Raw genomic sequence first — 17,155 nt, forward strand, 5'->3', positions numbered from 1 at the left:
GGATGGAACCCGTGTTCCCTGAATTGGTAGGCGGATTCTTAACCACTGCACCACCAGGGCAGTCCCGCAGGCACTGTCTTGAATATTTTACATTAATTAACTCAGTCCTGTGAGGTAGGTAAATACTGCTGTTGTCCCCACTTTACAGATGAGAAAACTGAAGCTAAGTTGTGGGCGTCTATACTGAAGCCCAGGAAGGCTGATTCTATCAACCAGTGTAGTTAGTATACCTTCTTGAACATCCTAGACCTGGGGCACAAACTCACATGACAACTGGGCTCAGGCAGGAAAACTGTAAATATAGTGGATTGAATAATAGAGGGGAATTTTTTTAAAATTGAAGTATAGTTGACTCACATTGTGTTAGTTTCTGGTGTACAGCAAAGTGATTCAGATATATATATATATATATATATATATATATGTGTGTGTGTATATATATATATATATATATATATATACACATATATATATGTTCTTTTTCCTTGTAAGTTGTTTTTTTAAATTTTATTTTTTTATACAGCAGGTTCTTGTTAGTTATCCATTTTATACATATTAGTGTATACATGTCAATCCCAATCGCCCAATTCATCCCACCACCACCACCACCCCCCTCACCGCTTTCCCTCCTTGGTGCCCATATGTTTGTTCTCTACATCTGTGTCTCAATTTCTGCCCTGCAAACCGGTTCATCTATACCATTTTTCTAGGTTCCACATATACACGTTAATATATGATATTTGTTTTTCTCTTTCTGACTTACTTCACTCTGTATGACAGTCTCTAGATCCATCACATCTCTACACATGACCCAATTTCGTTCCTTTTTTATGGCTGAGTAATATTCCATTGTATATATGTACCACACCTTCTTTATCCATTCGTCTATATATGGGCATTTAGGTTGCTTCCATGACCCGGCTATTGTAAATAGTGCTGCACTGAACACTAGGGTGCATGTGTCTTTTTGAATTATGGTTTTCTCTGGGTACATGCCCAGTAGTGGGATTGCTGGGTCATATGGTAATTCTATTTTTAGTTTTTTAAAAAACCTCCATACTGTTCTCCATAGTGGCTGTATCCATTTACATTCCCACCAATAGTGCAAGAGGGTTCCCTTTTCTCCACAGCCTCTCCAGCATTTGTTGTTTGTAGATTTTCTGATGATGCCCATTCTAACTGGTGTGAGGTGATACCTCATTGTAGTTTTGATTTGCATTTCTCTAATAATTAGTGATGTTGAGCAGCCTTGCATGTTCTTCTTGGTCATCTGTATATCTTCTTTGGAGAAATGTCTATTTACGTCTTCTGCCCATTTTTGGATTGGGCTGTTTGTTTTTTTAATATTGAGCTGCATGAGCTGTTTATATATTTTTGAGATTAATCTTTCTTTTGCAAATATTTTCTCCCATTCTGAGGGTTGTCTTTTCATCTTGTTTGTAGTTTCCTTTGCTTTGCAAAAGCTTTTAAGTTTCATTAGGTCCCATTTGTTTATTTTTGACTGGGGTCAGTCAGGAAAACTGTAAATATAGTGGATTGGATAATGGAGGGGAATTTTTAAAACTTTTTTCTCCACAGTAAGAAAAGCAACCACACAAGCATAATGGTAAATAGCAACTGACATAAAGAATATGGAGTCAGTGTTGCCAGGTCATCTTAAGTTTTTTTAGCAGGTACCAGAAGCCTGCATTTTTATGTAAAAATTTCAGAATTTTGTTTATAAGTAAATTTTAAAATTAAAAGGGACTTCCCTGGTGGCGCAGTGGTTAAGAATCTGCCTGCCAATGCAGGGGACATGGGTTCGAGCCCTGGTCCAGGAGGATCCCACATGCTACGGAGCAACTAAGCCCGTGCGCCACAACTACTGAGGCCGTGTGCCACAGCTACTGAAGCCCGTGCACCTAGAGCCCGTGCTCCACAACAAGAGAAGCCACTGCAATGAGAAGCCCAAGCACCACAATGAAGAGTAGCCCCGCTTGCTGCAACTAGAGGAAGCCCATGTGCAGCAACAAAGAAACAAAACAGCCAAACAAGCAAGCAAACAAACAAACAAAAAATTAAAAATGCTATGTAGGCCAAAGAAAAGGTATCTGTGGGCCAGATGTTGCTTGTGTGCCCTTTCTTTCCTACGTAAATTCTGTTAGCGTCCAAATCATTGCTGAGAAATAAACAAGATACAGCCAAGAAGAAAAGTCATATCAAGATAACATTATTATATTAAGCCTAAGGTGATTGAAACTTTCATAGTCTGACAAGTAAGAGCATATTTATGATATGTAGGATTAAATGTTAGCAATTAAGAGTAATTGGGAAATTTAAGATGTGCGTTCACTTGGAGTAGTCAGCCTCATTTGCGGTTCAACTAGTTATAAATTCAGCTGAGAGGATCATACTTTTAAAAATAAATAAAATGAAATATGAATATCTTAAAATATAACAATGCAAAACGTCAAACTAAGGTTTTTGCAAATCTTTTCAAGAGCTTGATGATCTGATAAATTGAGCAGAGGGCTCAGTTTTCAATCAGCGCTAAAATGATTAGTATTTACCTTTTGTTTGGGGAGGGGCAGTGAATTCTCTCAAGGTTTAGTTTTATCAAGTTGAAGTCTTCCTGTCACATAGAAGGGATTTCTGAGAAGTCTTCCGTTTCCCTCTCCAGGTAGACTGCTATCGGGGAAACCCACAGCAAGACTGAGAAAAGGAGAAATCACCCTTTAAAAGCAATCTGGTGACACATCCATTAGGATGGCTACTATTTTAAAAATAGAAAACAAGTGTTGGTGAGGACATGGAGAAATTGGAAACTTTGTGCACTGTTAGTGGGAATGCAAAATAGTGCAGCCACTATGAAATACGGTATGGCAGTTCCTCAAAAAATTGAAAATAGAATCATCATATGATCCAGCGGTTCCATTTCTGGGTATATACACCAAAGAACTGAAAGCAGGGACTCAGTTACTTGGACACCCATGTTCATAGCAGCGTTATTCGCAAAAGCCAAAAGGTGGAAGCAAACCAAGTATCTATTGACAGATGAATCAATAAACAAAACGTATGGGACGTACAATGGAATATTATTCAGCTTTTTAAAAAGGAAAGAAATTCTGATACATGCTAAAATATGGGTGAACCTTGAAGACATTATTCTAAGTGAAATAAACCAGTCACAAAGGACAAATATTGTATGATTCCACTTATATGAGGTACATAGAATAGTCAAATTCATAGGGACAGGAAGTAGAATAGTGGCTACCAGGGGCTGGAGAGAAGGAAGAATGGGGAGTTATCATTTAATGGGTATGGTTTCCATTCGGGAAGATTAAAAGTTTCCCTACTTCCCTGGTAGCAGAGTGGTTAAGAATCTGCCTGCCAACACAGGGGACACGGGTTCGAGCCCTGGTCTGGGAAGATCCCACATGCTGCAGAGCAACTAAGCCTGTGCACCACAACTACTGAGCCTGCGCTCTAGAGCCTGTGAACCACAACTACTGAAGCCCGTGGACCTAGAGCCCGTGCTCCGCAACAGAAGAAGCCACCGCAATGAAAAGAACGCGCACCGCAAGGAAGAGTAGCCCCCGCTCGCCAAAAAGCCCACACGCAGCAACGAAGACCCAACGCAGCCAAAAATAAATAAATAAATTAATTAATTAAAAAAGAAAAGTTCGGGCGATAGATAGTGGTGATGGTTGCACAACAGGAATGTAGCTAATGCCACAGAACTGTACTTGAAAATGGCAAAAAGGTAAATTTTATGTCGTTTGTATTTTAGCACAATTAAAATTTTTTAAAAATCCACCCTGGTATTTATTGAGTATATGCCACAGGCCAGAAACGTGCATTATCTCTGCTAAATTCTTCATATGCATTATCTCCCAAAGTTTTTGAACTGCCATTTAAACCTCCAAGTTCATTTTGCCTCCACATTATAAATACACATATTTTAATCAGAATGTTCTCAACATTGATGAATTTTCATTTAGACTTAATTTCCTGTTCAATTTTTTGTATAGTGAGATTTAGCCATTTCTAATTTTTCCATTTTCAATTTTGCAGAAATCATCGTGAATCCATTCTTCCCTGGGCAAACTTTACAATGAGTGTCAAATTCATCATTCAAATTTGATTCATACCAAATTTTACTGGTTTTTCACATCTGCCACTATAGTTTCATGGGTGCTCATTTCTATCAAGTACAGTTTGATTCAGGGGATTTCTGGTAGTTTTCAATGTTCACAAGATGTGATTCTCCTTTTTTTTTTCTAAGACAATTTTACTGGATGGAGTAGCTATTTTCAGTTTTATATTGTACTGCTTATTTCCACCAGTAATAATCATTATGAATTGGATAATACTGATAGAATTCTTTTAATATCAAAGAGGTTTTTAGAAGTGGTGCAGAACACTATTTGTTTAATGCTCAATTTTTTAACTCTTATAGGTAATAATCCTTGAAATCAATCTTTTGGGTATTTAAACATTGTTTACAAACTTAAATATCCTTAAATTTTTTTTTTTTTTTTTTCGGTACGCGGGCCTCTCACTGCTGTGGCCTCTCCCACTGCGGAGCACAGGCCCCAGACGCGCAGGCTCAGCGGCCATGGCCCACGGGCCCAGCCGCTCCGCGGCACGTGGGATCCTCCTGGACCGGGGCACGAACCCGCGCCCCCTGCATCGGCAGGTGGACTCCCAACCACTGCGCCACCCGGGAAGCCCATCCTTAAATTTTTAAACTGCAATTAAAGTGCTAGTATGGCTGGCTGATTCTTATGAATACTTCAAATATCTTAAAGAGCAGACAAAATACAAAAATGATAATTGTGAAGTTAATGAAGTTGAAGTTTCCAGGGCTCTTTGCTTGCACAGCCTCTTCCAAAGCCCTTCTTTTGTTTAGATACCTCTTTAATATCTTACTTTGCATTCTTTTTCTTAAATAGCGCTACACAAATTGTTTAAGCCTCAGGCCCAACAAAATCTGGTGCCTCCTTTCTCCTGCTTCCTTGGATCATTGCTTTATTTATTTTATCATCCTATGGTTTCTGTAGTATTATCCTTGGCTTTCAAACATTCAATCAGACTGAAAAGAAAAAGATATGTCATCTTAATCCAGTTGAGGTTATTGGATCTGGGTCTTCAATCAATTTATTCTTAGTCAGGTCTCATGACTTGCTTGTGTGGTCCAAGGGGACTGTCACCAGGCCACAGACGACTAGGCTGAGCTTCCTTTTTGTAATACCTGTTAGACTTTCAAAGTCATACCTTTCTCTTAGGTTTTCATTGTTTGCAACCTAATGTCTTTTCTCAAAATCATGGGCTTTCAGCCTCACTTGGGCAGCATTATATAAACTGCTGTCCTGTTATTTTCTTTTAATTAGTTAATTAATTAATTAATTATTTTTGGCTGCATTGGGTCTTTGTTGCTGGGCGCAGGCTTTCTCTAGTTGTGGAGAGCAGTGGCTACTCTTCATTGTGGTTCGTGGGCTTCTCATTGCGGTGGCTTCTCTAGTTGCAGAGCACAAGCTCTAGGCGCTCAGGCTTCAGTAGCTGTGGCATGCGGGCTCAGTAGTTGTGGCTCGCGGGCTTATTTGCTCTGTGGCATGTGGGATCATTCCCGGACCAGGGCTCGAATCCATGTCCCCTGCATTGGCAGCCGGATTCTTAACCACTGCACCACCAGGGAAGTCCCCTGATGTCCTGTTTGATACATTGATGGGGACTTTTGCAAGTTTGAAAATTCATGTATTCTTACTGATATACTATTTTGTTATATTCATAGGGCCACCTGAAGGCTTCACTTCCTAGAAGAGGAGGAGTAGTCTTTGGTGTTAGCAGGACTCTAGGATGGTCGGCTAATTAGCTCTTGGAACCCCTTCTTTTTGGTTATTGTGTGTGAGCAGTCCAGCGTGTCAGCCCATCTTGTTCTGCACACAATTCCCATTATCTGGGACTATTTGACTTCTCACAGGTCCGTGAATTTCTTCTTTACGCAAGTGGGAACTGTACATATGTATACTTTATAAATAGGCATCTAATTAATAAAAGAAGCAAAGTGTCCATGTGTGTATACTTATGAAAATAAACAAGTTAAACATATCCTGTACTAGTCACAGTCTTGTGTGTTTCAACTACCTTTTCGTGTTCTTTTTCTATGTGGACTGTTATCCTGAACTCATGGCCTTTCACAGATGCAACTTCTTCCAAAAATTGTGACAATAACAATAAGAAAATCGTTATCATATTATTATTAATGCTGCAGTTGTCACATCTTGGCCAGCGATGGGTTGGATCCTTGGACCTATCAGCGCTAAGGAACCTCATGTTCCTTAAAGCCTTCTGGCTTTCTGGCAGCAGGAGCTCATCCCACCCCAACCAGCCTAAACTTTTTCTTTCCCTAGACACGGCCTCAGTGCTCCTCCTTTGAATGGAGAACGGTACAGGGGGCCGCTGCTGTTAGGGCCCTCTTAGTAGTCACTCAGGAAGGGAAACATTTATCTTTTAAGGTTAGGAGTTTACATGTATTTTTCCAATTTAACATAGCATGTTGCTATCCCTTCCATTTGTTAAGCTGACAGATAAATTGTGGATAGTTTTTTTAATGTCTTGGAGGAAAGGTCATTAGATTGGCAAAGACATAGGATCTGGGTGTGTCTCTGGATTGGGAGGGCAGGATCTAATGTCCTGCTTTATTCATTTCATCTTCACAACAACCAAACGAGGTAAGCACTATCATCATTCCCATTTTACAGATGAGGAAACTGAGCTTCCCAACTTTTTTAATGTTATATGTGCATGTAGAAAATAGTGCTTGTGTGGCACACTGGACTAAACACATGAGGCTGGCAGGGGCCAGAGGTGCAGGGGCTAAAGGGGCACTCATCCCAATTTGCCCAGGACTTTTCCATTTTTAAAACTAAAGGTCGGGACTTCGCTGGTGGCCCAGTGGTTAAGAATCTGCCTGCTGGGGCTTCCCTGGTGGCGCAGTGGTTAAGAATCCACCTGCAATGCAGGGAACACAGGTTCAAGCCCTGGTCCGGGAAGATCCCACATGCCACGGAGCAACTAAGCCTGTGCGCCACAACTACTGAGCCTGCGCTCTAGAGCCAGCGAGCCACAACTACTGAAGCCCATGTGCCATAACTACTGAAGCCCGTGCACCTAGAACCCGTGCTCTGCAACAAGAGAAGCCACCGCAATGAGAAGCCTGTGCACCGCAACAGAGTAACCCTGAGAAGCCTGTGCACTGCAACAGAGTAACCCCCGCTCGCTGCAACTAGAGAAAGCCCCGGTGCAGCAAGACAGACCCCACACAGCCAAAAATAAATAAATAAATAAAAAAGACACACACACACACACACACACACACACACACATACACACACACACAAGACACACACTCAAAAAAACCAAAGGTCTCTTGTCCTGGAAACCCCTCCAGTCCCATTCAAACCAAGATGGTTATTCACCCTTCAGAGGTGTTTTGTTAGCGTCTCCAGCATCACCAAGCCCAGCCTGCCTGGCTGACCTATGGATGAATATCTCCTTGCTCCTGTGAACTTTTAGTGATGCACTGGTGTGCCTGGATATTCCATGTGAGACTCAGTAATCAGCCTGAGGTCACAGAGCTAGCAAAAAGACCAACTGGATTGAACGCAGCTCTACATGACTCCTGAGCTCAACTCTTTTAAAAAAAATTAATTAATTAATTAATTAATTTATGGCTGCATTAGGTCTTCCTTGCTGCGCGCGGGCTTTCTTTGGTTGTGCTGAGGGCTACTCTTTGTTGTGGTGTGCGGGCGTCTCATTGTGGTAGCTTCTCTTGTTGTGGAGCACAGGTTCTAGGCACGCGGGCTTCAGTAGTTGCAGCACGTGGGCTCAGTAGTTGTGGCTCATGGGCTCTAGGGCACAGGCTCAGTAGTTGTGGTGCTTGGGCTTAGTTGCTCCGCGGTGTGTGGGATCTCCCAGACCAGGGTTTGAACCCGAGTCCCCTGCATTAGCAGGCGGATTCTTAACCACTGCGCCACCAGGGAAGCCCCCTGAGCCCAACTCTTAATCATGATGTTTTTTTTCCTGTGCCTCCTTTTTGTCCATCTCCTCACCCTTGTCAGCTGTTCTTTACCTTCAAATGCTTAGTACTTTGATGCTGTTGTCACATTAAACAAACAGAGGTGAAAGGAGCTTATTCTTGTTTTTCTCAAACATATTTGCAATTTTAAAGAGTGCCCGGGGTTCATTGCAGTACTATTTACAATAGCCAAGACATGGAAGCAACCTGAATGTCCATCAACAGACGAATGGATAAAGAAGACGTGGTAGTATATACAATGGAATATTACTCAGACATAGAATAGAATGAAATAATGCCATTTGCAGCAACATGGATGGACCTAGAGGTTATCATACTAAGTGAAGTAAGTCAGAAAGAGAAAGACAAGTATCATATGATACCCCTTATATATGGAATCTAAAAAAAAAGATACAAATGAACTTATTTATAGAACACAAACAGACTCACATACATAGAAAACAAACTTACAGTTACCAAAGGGGAAAAGGCAGGGAAGGGATAAATTAGGAGTTTGCGATGAACATATATACAGTTCTATATATAAAATAGATAATCAACAAGGACCTACTGTATAGCACAGGGACCTATACTCAGTAATAAGCTATAAGGGGAAGGAATCTGAATAAGAATATATATATGTATGTGTATATGTATAACTGAATCACTGTGCTGTACACCTGAAACGAATACAACATTGTAAGTCAACTATATTTCAATTTAAAAAAAGACATTTAAGAAGACCTAAATACGTAAAGAAATAAACCAAGTTCATGGGCAGAAAAATTCAATATCATAAAAATATCAAGTTGAGAAGAATTGGTCTATAGATTCTATGCAATTCTAATAGAGATTCTCAACAAGGTTAAAAAAAAAAAAAAGGTGCCCTGGAAGAGGACACGTGCCCAGGAGGACTGATAGAACAGAGATACCTACAAAAGGGTGACAGTGCCTGGTCTGGATGCCTTTTATGAACTTTGGACTTTTCCCCACAGTCATGGCGAGCCACTGAAGGTTTTGAAGCAGAGCAATTACATGATCTTGCTGGCAGATTGAGGGAGTACTGACAGACAGATTGAGGGACTGCCCAAGACTGGAGACAGGGTGATCTGTTAGGAGGCTGGAGAAGCAACCAAGGTAGTAATGATGTGGGCCTGAATCAAGGCAGAGGGAGTGAGAAAGAGAGGGACAGATAAAACAGAAGTCATAGGAAAGGGGAAGGTTTAAAATGTCTTTAATTTATTAATTTTTTATTTATCCAATCAGTCTTATTTAGTCCACTATTTATTTATTCAACAAATATATATTTAGTGCCTATTAAGTGCCAAGAACTATGCTTCCCCTGAACTGACTCTAGTTTTTTTTTTTTTTTGCGGTACGCAGGCCTCTCACTGTTGTGGCCTCTCCCGCTGCGGAGCACAGGCTCCGGAGGTGCAGACTCAGCGGCCATGGCTCACGGGCCTAGCCGCTCCGCGGCATGTGGGATCTTCCCGGACCGGGGCACGAACCCGTGTTCCCTGCATCGGCAGGCGGACTCTCAACCACTGCGCCACCAGGGAAGCCCCCTGACTTTAGTTTTGAAGCTGGGTCACAATGAGAAATAGATCAGGAACTCAAGAGCAGAAGCAGGCTTCTTCAGTTCATATTCGGCCATGTGAGTTTGTCAGTTGTGGCCAACTTCAGAATTTCTCTCTGGGACCTTTAAGGATCAACCATTACAAAAAAACCCAGCTTAGAGAAGACACAAATTATATAGTATAATTTGAGGCCCCTCAGCTTTCCTCGTTAGATATTCATTCTTTTGTATTAGTCACTGCAGCTGCAAAGGGAAAATTCAATTAATTATTTTATGATCTTTTCACTTCCCTGCTCCAAAATCTTCAGTGGTTCCCCATGACCTATAGGATAATGTTCAAGGTCCTTGGAATGGAATCCAAACTGGGCACCATCACAGTTTTAGTTTTAGGTTTATCTGTATGAATCTTACTGAAGCCTATTTGTCTCACAAAACTATAAATTAGTTTTGTTCATCATTGTATCGCCAGCACCTGGCACTGTTCTTGACCTTCTTGGACTAAGCCCTCTGTGGACTTGGACCTCAAGCCAACCACAGTTTCCCAGAGCTCAGAGGCCAGGAATGGACAAAGGTCCTGGGCACTGAAGGACTGACCCCCTCATTCCCATCAGGGTATTTGTTTTATCTGCATCACTGAGGTTAGAGAACTAAAAGGCTACAGCAAAAACGTGAAGAATGCTTGCCTTTATCAGCTTTCATACCACATGTTTTTCTCCTAAGAGTGATGTGTATTTTCTGGAGATGACAGTTGCCAAGAATCAAATAAGTGCTTTGGGGCAATTTGAAGAAGAGCGGCTGTTTTGTACTTAAGAAGGAATGGTCCCAACCCTTCGGATTTCTCTGCCTCACTTACCTTTTCCAGCAAACCCAGGTCCAGCAGGCCAGGCTGAACCCAGGGAGAAGCCATTATCATTTAGGTAACCGGCTCCTGGCAGAGGGCTGAGTAGGGCCTGAAATACTCCCTGGCTGCACTCTGAGCCCTGCTGGGGTACCTTTTTCTTTCTTTCTTTTCTGGCCACACCGCGCAGCTTGTGGGATCCCAGTTCCCCGACCAGGGATCAAACCCGGGGCCCCTGCAGTGGAAGCACGGAGTCCTAACCACTGGACCGCCAGGGAATTCCCAGGGTACCTTTTTCTATTTGTGAAAAGTTACCTTATGGGTTAGTGGTGGTGACAGTGACCCAAAAGCTGTGGTATTTAAAAGAAGTCCCTGCATCCAGCCAAAAGCTGAGTAAGACTCTAGCACCCCTCAGAGGGGTTTACAAGGAGCACCTAGGCTCTCTCAGAGGTCTCCCCCTTGTTCCAATTTCAAGCCTAGTCATTGCCAGCTCCCTGCTCAGCCCTCAGGGAGCTGCCTGCCCTAGACTCCTTGACTGCCCTCCTTCCCTACGGGTCCCACGGGTTACCTTCTAAGCTAACCTCGATGTGCCCTAGATACTGTCGAGCAGGTATGAATCAGGCCATAAGCTAAGAAAAGCACACTGACTTATTTTCGTTAAATCAAAAGCAGTTGGTCCCTGAGCCCTCTTCTCTCTGCACTGGCAGAAAATTCATCTTGGTGGTTATTTTGATGCCCTCCTCTTCCTTGGGGTGACCCGGGTTCTGAGCACAGATGACGCTTTAGTCTTTTTTTTTTAATTGAAGTATAGTTGATTTACAATATTGTAACCACATAGTAATTTGATTTTTTTTTGCAGATTATATTCCATTATAAGTTATTATAAGATATCGGGTATAATTCTCTATGCTAAACAGTAAATCCTTGTTGCTTATCTATTTTATGTATAGTAGTTTGTATCTGTTAATCCCATACTCCTAATTTGTCCCTCTCTCCCCCCTCCCCACTTTGGTAACCATAAGTGTGTTTTCTCTGTCTATGCGTCTGTTTCTGTTTTACATATAGATTCATTTGTATTGTTTTTTAGATTCCACATATAAGTGACATCATATAGTATTTGTCTTTTTCTGTCTGACTTATTTCACGAAGCATAATATTCTCTAGGTCTATCCATGTTGCTGCAAATGGCAATATTTCATTCTTCTTTATGGCTAATATTCCATTGTAATAGTCCATATATACACCACATCTTCTCAAGCCAGTCGTCTGTTCATGGGCACTTGGGTTGCTTCCATGTCTCGGCTATTGTAAATAGTGCTGCTATGAACATTGGGGTGCATGTGTCTTTCCAAATTAGAGTTTTTGTTTTTTCCCAGATATATACCTAGGAGTGGAATTGCTGGATCACACTGTAGTTCTAAGTTTAGTTTTTTAAGAAACGTCCACACAGTCTTCCATAGTGGCTGCACTAATTTACATTCCTATCAACAGTGTAGGAGGGTTCCCTTTTCCCCACATCCTTTCCAGCATTTAGTTTTATTTTTTATTTTTATTTATTTATTTTTGTCTTCATTGCTGCATGCAGGCTTTTCTCTAGTTAAAGCGAGCAGGGGCTACTCTTCCTCGTGGTGCGCGGGCTACTCATTGTGGTAGCTTCTCTTGTTGCAGAGCATGGGCTCTAGGCTCACGGGCTTCAGTAGTTGTGGCACGAGGGCTCAGTAGTAGTGGCTCGCGGGCTCTAGGGCGCAGGCTCAGTAGTTGTAGTGCACAAGCTTAGTTGCTCCACGGCATGTGGGATCTTCCCAGACCAGGGCTCGAACCCATGCCCCTGCATTGGCAGGTGGATTCTTAACCACGGCGCCACCAGGGAAGTCCCTATTTGTAGACTTTTTTGTTGATAGCCATTCTGACCAGTGTGAGATGATACCTCATTGAGCTTTAGATTTGCATTTCTCTAATAATTAGTGATATTGAGCATCTTTTCATGTGCCTGTTAGCCATCTGTGTGTCTTCTTGGAGCTGTAGTCTTTAGTTGTCTATGGATCCTGCTGATATAGTCAGCGACTAGCCTTGTATGGTTCTGAGGGGCCAGAGGTTCTGCTGTGACTCTGACCCCAGGGCTTTGCCAGGCTGGGAGCCATGTTGATTAGTTTGTATAATGTCCTTTTTTGCTGAATGTAAGCTCCATGAGAGCAGAGGCTTTGTTTTTCTCACCTCTGTGTCCCTAAGACCTAGAAGCTAACAGAGTTTGGATATATATTGAACCCAAGTGAATGTCTCAGACTTCATGTCTGAAGACCGGCTTCCTCCTGGACACCTTGACACTTTTGGAACCCAGCAACTTCCCTCTGCTTCAATGGTTGGGCCAGTCTCCCTTCTCTTATGGGTTCTTCCCTTCCCCTTTCTAGAGGACAAAATCTGGAAGTGGCTGTCTTCATGAAGCTGTGGCCTTCTACCTGGCCACAGCCTCCCCCAAGGGAGGGGATCCTTACTACCTGCTTAGATCAGGTTTTCAAAAAAGATACAGGGAGAACATAAATTAACACAACTCCCCTGCTACAGTCTATTAATTCCACTCTACTACGAGTTACTCACTCCCTCGTGTAGACCCTCATTGCTTTTCTCTAGGACTACTCTGTCTCAGCCTCCTTGCTGGTCACCTAGAACAACCATCTTCTACAGAGCCAGTGCATCTTTCTAAGATGCTAATTTGGTTGCGTCTCTCCCCTAGTTAAGACTCTTCCATGGCTCCCCACAGCTCTCAGCTCAAACCACTGAGCACAGCTTGGCTCCTGCTTGCTGCCCCAGTTCAGGACCCCAAGCCCCAATATCACCCAACACAGCTCCCTGGGATGTTCCAGCATCTCTTAGCAGGAGTTGTTTCTTCTTCCTGGAATACCCTCTTCCCCATTTTCTCCTTCTTCTGGCTAACTCTTACTTGTACAGGCAGGCCTCCTGTTTTGAAAATTTTTATTTTATATTGGAGTATAGTTGATTAACAATGATGTGTTAGTCACAGTTTTACAGCAAAGTGATTCAGTTATACCCATACACGTTCCCATTCTTTTTCAAATTCCTTTCCCATTTAGGTTATTACAGAATGTTGAGCTGGGTTTCCTGTGCTATACCATAGGTTCTTGTGTGTTATCTATATTAAATGTAGTAGTGTGTACATGTCAATCCCAAACTCCCAGTCTATAGCTCTCCCCACGCCCTTTCCCCCTAGTAACCATAAATTTGTTCTCTAACTCTGTGAGTGTTTCTGTTTCGTAAATAAGTTCATCTGTATCATTTTTTTAGATTCTGCATATAAGTGATATCACATGATAATCTGTCTTTGTATGATAATCTCCAGGTCCATTCATGTTGCTGCAAATGGCATTATTTCATTCTTTTTAATGGCTGAGTAGTATTCCATTGTGTATATGTACCACATCTTTATCCATTCCTCTGTCGATGAACCTTTAGGTTGCTTCCATGTCTTGGCTATTGTAAACAGTGCTGCAGTGAACATTGGGGTACATGTATCCTTTTGAACCACTGTTTTCTCCGGATATACACCCAGGAGTGGATTGCTGAATCATATGGTAGCTCTATTCTTAGTTCTTTAAGGAACCTCCATATGGTTCTCCATAGTGGCTGTATCAACTTACATTCTCACCAACAGTGCAGGAGGGTTCTCTCCTCCCCACACCCTCTCCAGCATTTACTGTTTGTAAACTTTTTGATGATGGCCATTCTGACAGGTGTGAGGCGATATCTCATTGTAGTTTTGATTTGCATTTCTCTAATACTTAGTGATGTTGAGCATCTTTTCATGTGCCTCTTGGCCATCTGTATGTCTTCTTTGGAGAAATGCAAGCAGACTTCACTTTCTTGTGCTTCACTTTATTGAACTTTGTAGATAATGAGTTTTTTACAAATTGGTGTTTGGTAGCCCTGCATCAAGCAAGTCTGTTGGTGATATTTGTCCAACAGCATTTGTCAGTTCGTGTCTCTGTGTCATATTTCGATAATTTTCACAATATTTCAAACATTTACATTATCATTATATTTGTTACAGTGATCTGTGATAATAAGTGATCTTTGATGATGTTACTATTGTAATTGTTTTGGGGTGGCACGAAACGTGCCCCTGTAAGTCAGAGAACTTAATGCATAAATGCTGTGTGTGTTCTGACTGCTCCACTGACCAGCTGTTTCCCCATCTCTTTCCCTCTCCTTTAGCCTCCCTATTCTCTGAGACACAACAATATCGAAATCTGGCCAATTAATAACCCTACAATGGCCTCTAAGTATTCAAGTGAAAGGAAGAGTCAATTGATGAGACAAAGTTTATTGTTGTCTTATTTTAAGAAATTGCCACAGGGACTTCCCTGATGGTGCAGTGGTTAAGAATCCGCCTGTCAGTGCAGGGGACACGGGTTCGAGCCCTCGTCCAGGAACATCTCACATGCCACAGAGCAATTAAGCCCGTGTGCCACAACTACTGAGCCCACGTGCCACGACTACTGAAGCCCGTGTGCCTAGAGCCCGTGCTCCGCAATAAGAGAGGCCACTGCAATAAGTCCGCTCAGGGCAACAAAGAGTAGTCCCCACTCGCCGCAACTAGAGAAAGTCTGCATGCAGCAACGAAGACCCAACACAGCCAACAATAAATAAATAAATAAAAAGAAATGTCCACAGCTACCCAAGCCTTCAGCATCCACCACCCTGATCAGTCAGCAGCCATCAACATGGAGGCAAGATCCTCCTCCAGCAAAGAGATTACAACTCACTGAAGGCTCAAATGATGGTCAGCATTTTTTAGCAATAAAATATTTTTAAATTAAGGCATGTACATTTTTTAAACATAATGCTATTGCACACTTAATAGACTACAATATAGTGTAAACATAACTTTTACATGCACTGGGAAACCAAAAAATTCATGTGACTTGGTTTATTTATTTTTTAATAAATTTATTTATTTATTTATTTATTTTTGGCTCGTTGGGTCTTCGCTGTTGCGCATGGGCTTTCTCTAGTTGCAGCGAGCAGGGGCTTTCCTTCGTTGCGGTGCACGGGCTTCTCATTGCGGTGGCTTCTCTTGTTGCGGAGCACTGGCTCTAGACACGTGGGCTTCAGTAGTTGTGGCATGTGGACTCAGTAGTTGTGGCTTGAGGGCTGTAGAGCGCAGGCTCAGTAGTTGTGGCGCACGGGCTTAGTTGCTCCACGGCATGTGAGATCTTCCCAGACCAGGGCTCGAACCTGTGCCCCCTGCATTGGCAGGTGGATCCTTAACCACTGCACCACCAGGGAAGTCCGTGACTTGCTTTCTTTGATATTCGCTTTATCGTGGTGGTCTGAAACTGAACCTGCGATATCTCTGAGGTATACCTGTATATTAAGATTAAGCTGGTGGGACAAGCATACAATTACGTGCCTTGTGCTACAATGCAGCAGGAAGGACACAAGGCAACATGAGACGTCATCTTGCCAAAATAAATCAAATCTAAATGTCATCAAACGTCTAGATCTAACTACCAGTTTATAGGAAATACGGGGGACAGAAGAATAACTTAAATGATACCACGAAGAAACAATCAGACAAATACTCCAGAATGGGGGAAATTTCATAAGACAGCTGACCTGACAAAGAACACTGACAAAGAACAAGCAAAAGTGGAGGAGGCAGAGAGGCCTAACATTAAAGAGAGACTTAAGAGACACATCAACCGCATGCAATGTGTGGACCTGGTTTGTATCCTGATTTGAACAAACCAGTTGTAAAAAAAGTACTATGAGACAATCAGGGAAGTTTAAACATTGACCAAGTATCTACGTGGTGGTAATAAGGAATTACTATTGAGATAGGCTGGGACCTGGGACCCTCTATGGGAGTGCTTTCAATTGCACCTGGGCAAATGTCTCCTTGAGCAACAGAAGACAAAGGACCTATAAGGGGCTAAAAATAACTGCACACATGAGCAGTTGGGACAATTATGAACAATAAGATACAAAAAGGCCACAAACCAACTGCCACTTCTGAGGTGCTGGGAGCAAAAGCAGGGTACTACGCGTGATCCCCACACACAGCACCACCAAGGGATGGGCAGACCATCTAAGTCACCCCTCCAGCCTGACCCACTGATCCACGCCTACCCTCATCCTGTTTAAAGAGCCAGCCCTCCTCCTTGGAGCGCAAGCTAGGGTACCTGTTTCTTGTTTTCCTCCCTCGTGCTGCAGCACGAGCCCCAGTAAAGTCTTGCTTGAATTTCTCAGCTGGTCTCTTATGAATTTCTGTTGACTGAAGAGTCCAGGGATCCCAGGTTGGCAACATTATTATTTTTTTAGATCTGCTATGGTATTATCATTGGGTTAGCAAAAGAGAATCCTTGTCTTTTAGAGATATATACTAAAGTGTTTATGGGCAAAATGATATGATCTCTGGACTTGACTTTAAAATAATCCATCGGGGTTGGGGTGGGGGTACAGTAGAAGTAAGATTGGCCGTGAGTTCATAACTGCTGTTGCTGGAGGATGGGTACTGGGGGTTCCTTACACTATTCTCTCTACTTTTATTTATGTTTGTCAATTTCCATAATGAAAGAAGAGATGAAGCCTGCGTCACCTCCTCCCACTTTCCTCAGTGGGTTAGATCCCTCCTCTGGGCTTGTCAAGCCACCTAACACAATGAACG

The sequence above is a fragment of the Phocoena sinus genome, chromosome 1, assembly GCF_008692025.1.
Source record: "Phocoena sinus isolate mPhoSin1 chromosome 1, mPhoSin1.pri, whole genome shotgun sequence".
In the NCBI taxonomy this organism is placed as follows: domain Eukaryota; kingdom Metazoa; phylum Chordata; class Mammalia; order Artiodactyla; family Phocoenidae; genus Phocoena; species Phocoena sinus.